A 3,460-nucleotide genomic window follows, 5' to 3' on the forward strand; every position below is an offset into this window, starting at 1 on the left:
TATAGATATTCCCTTTAAGTCTCTTTTGTTTCTGTTTTTGGGCCATACCTAGTGCCACTCAGGGGTTACTTCTAGCTTTGCACTTAGAAATCGCTTCTGGCAGGCTTGGGGGACCATATTTTATGCCAGAATCGAACCTGGGTCCTTCCTGGGTCAGCTGCATGCAAAGCAAGTGCTCTACCACTGTGCTTTCTATCTCTCCGCCCCCCTCATTTTTAAGTCTTTGAGATAGTCTGGGGGTGGGCGATAAAGTCCAGGGCACATTTTCAACCCTCACCATGGTCTTGTGTGGTCTGAGAATTGGTTCATGGCAGTCAGGCCATGTAGTGTCCTACAGCTAGAGTTTCCTCTGGAGCTGATTGTGATAGCAAGCAACAGTCCACAGTAAGCAAGGGGCGGTGGGAGAAAAAGCACCACATAGAATGAGTCAGCAGGAGTGGTGGCTGCAGGTTCTTGCTTGGGTGAGAAATTGGGGCCTGAGAGGATCTTTTTTCCTTTGGGAATGGGTGGCCCCTTCCTAAGGCAGTGGGGAAGGTCAGGTTCCTGAGGAGTTAAGAACTAAGAGTAAAGAGGGTTAAATAGGGAGAGATAATGGATTATGATTGTGTGGATGAGAGGACAAAAGAGTATTTGTAAGGTGGTAAATGGGGGATGATAGGAGGAATATATAGAAAGGAATATGTACAATACAGATTAAACAAATATAGAGGAGTCCACCACATATACATTAACACATATATAGACAGACATTGGATATCTATTTGTAGTTTGCAGTTGGAGGACGTACCCTTATGGGATAGGTCGGAGCACCTAAAACAAATGGGGCCAGCACGTTTAGGGGATAGGTTTTCCAATTTTTAGGCAATTCATCAATGGTGGGGGTTAATTTTGCTAAATAAAGCTTTAGAAGATAAATTGTGCATGGAGCATTTTAGGATAAACGTAATGTGCATGTCTAGAGTACTAAGTGATATGGTAGTGAACACTAAGGGGATATCTATATTTTCTTTGCCTGTTTTCATAGACATAATTTCTTAATAGTTATAATTATTAGTGTTTATTTCCATATGTAGAGGTAGCTTCCCTAATTCCCACCCCTTTTCTTTTTGGATATGCTTAGTAGGAAATTCTAGTAGAAAAGTTTTTGTGGGGCCAGAGTGATAACACAGCGGTAGGGCCTTTGCCTTGCACACAGCAGATCCAGGGAGGACCTTGGTTCTGTCCCCTGGCATCCCATATGGTCCCCTGAGTCAGGAGCGATTTCTGAGCTCATATCCAGGAGTAACCTCTGAGCATCACAAGGTGTGGCCCAAAAAGGAAAAAAAAAGTCTTGCATGGAATACAAGCTCAGGTCAAAACCACAGCATAGAGAATCTCTAATATCATATGGCATAGTTTCTTTGTAAATAGGAATACAAAAATGGGGTAATCTTATATATATATAAAGAAGTTCTTATCTAATAGGGATAAGAACCCATAAATTAAATAGTGCAGGGGTGCCTTCAACCCTGAAGATTTTTTTATGGGGATTTGACTTAGACTTCAATTAAACTGACATCAACTATCCAACCGCAAAACCCAGATCCCAACCTTAGAACTGGCATAGTTTTCTGCACCAGCACTAGGAACCAAACTCCTCCTATGGGAGACTTTAATGCCGCTTGGCACCAACTTGCTCTAGGGTAGCTTTATATGATATCCTGATGGAGAAAACAACAACAACTTGATCTAGTGGTGAGATGAAATCAGAAGATGCAATGTGACACCCCGGCTTCATCCTAGGATCTGTGCAAAATCCAAGATCTCTAATTACAGAAGAATGACTACAACAACTGTGGCTGAGTAGAACTTTTCCTGGCACCACAAAGTAAGACCTTGGGTTTGGACAAGTAACATGCATGGAACATAAAGTTACTCTTAATACAGTATGCTTCATGGGTAGAGACACCCTGTATCTCTTAAGCCAAGCGAATTTTCTTTCTAATTTTCCCAATGTTTACTGAGCCTATGCGAAAACAAAAACAAAAACAAAAAATACAAAAATTTTGCCACATCTTTCCATCTTTTAAAATTTTATTTATATCTTCTAGATCAGCATTCCCACCTTTCTCATAGATTTCTACAACATGACTCATTTTGTTTTGCATCATACTTCTATGTCTTCCTACAAATTGAAAAAAGAAAGAAAAAGTGGATGGGACCCAGGGACCAAGTGGCCTCAAGTACATTGAGTGGAAAAACAATAGTAAGAACTATATATCCAAACCAAAGTTATTGACAATAAAATCAAGAAACCCAAACTATAACAAGTAAACACAAAAACGGACCTGTTACACTAGTAAATCGGGAGATTAGGGGTAGAGGTATGACATGCATGCTGGGAACTATGATGGAAAGAGGTCAACACCAGTGGTGGGAATAGCCCTAATTCACAGTAACTATATTTCTGAAATATAACTGTAAAAGACTTGAAATTCACAATGCTTTCAATAAAAATTTAAAACCAACTTTTAAATAAAGTTCTTTTAACATAGATTTCAACAAATATTGATTTTGCCAAGAACAGATACTAGTTAAAATAGTCAAATAGTATGATACAGTCTATTGTAGAGGAAACAGGATTTTGACAAATAAGTAGGATTTTATTTAAGTTGGTTATCTGTATTTATTAGAAGCACTATTACAAAATGGCATATAACAGCACAGATTTTAATACTCTAAAAACTTCTTAAATTTATTCAGGAGATTAGATTTACTAGTTAGGGATCCAATAATACTATGACATATGTGTATATGTATGTATGTGCTAGTCATGTAGTGTTCAAAAATTACTTATACATATTATCATTAGTATTTAGACAAAATTAAATTTAGCATAGCTGTATTTATTTTTAAATATGGAACGCTTCACGAATTTGCGTGTCATCCTTGCTCAGGGGCCATGCTAATCTTCTCTGTATCATTCCAATTTTAGTATATGTGCTGCCAAAGCGAACATAGTGCATTTTTGTTTTAAATTTCGACTTTTTTATTCTACTAACTTCTAAGCTTCCTTGCTTTACTCACCAAGGAGCTATTATCAGGGAGTAGTCAAAAAATTCATCCATCGACACTTTATTTGTTTGTTTGTTTGTTTATTTATTCTAAATTTCCGGATACATTTTGATCTGTGATGTAGGTAGAAGAGTCATTTCCAGTAGAAAATGATATTTCTGGGGAATAGATCTGGGCTTTCTGCACACAGGTCATGTGCTGTTTTGAGTGATCTTTTGGTTCTTCATTTTCACTATTTGACCTTACTTGAATGTTTTTGTGTTTCTTAAACCCTCCTTTATTCCATATGCTTTATTCCACATCAGTCCTGTTCATGACAAAAAGCTTGTCCATATCACTCAACTTACTGCAACTTTAGTATGTTCATTAAAATATATACATATATATTTAAATATCTTTATTTAAA

General features: G+C 37.4%; 1 non-coding gene across 1 annotated transcript; it reads right to left on the bottom strand.

Annotated features, from left to right (window-relative positions):
* Positions 1–2,891: 2,891 nt before the first annotated feature.
* LOC126026154 (U6 spliceosomal RNA) lies at positions 2,892–2,996 on the bottom strand. The gene has a single exon (XR_007501580.1). It is a non-coding gene; the product is annotated as a U6 spliceosomal RNA (small nuclear RNA).
* Between the last annotated feature and the right edge of the window lie 464 nt (positions 2,997–3,460).

The sequence above is a fragment of the Suncus etruscus genome, chromosome 1 (genome assembly GCF_024139225.1).
Source record: "Suncus etruscus isolate mSunEtr1 chromosome 1, mSunEtr1.pri.cur, whole genome shotgun sequence".
Classification (NCBI taxonomy): domain Eukaryota; kingdom Metazoa; phylum Chordata; class Mammalia; order Eulipotyphla; family Soricidae; genus Suncus; species Suncus etruscus.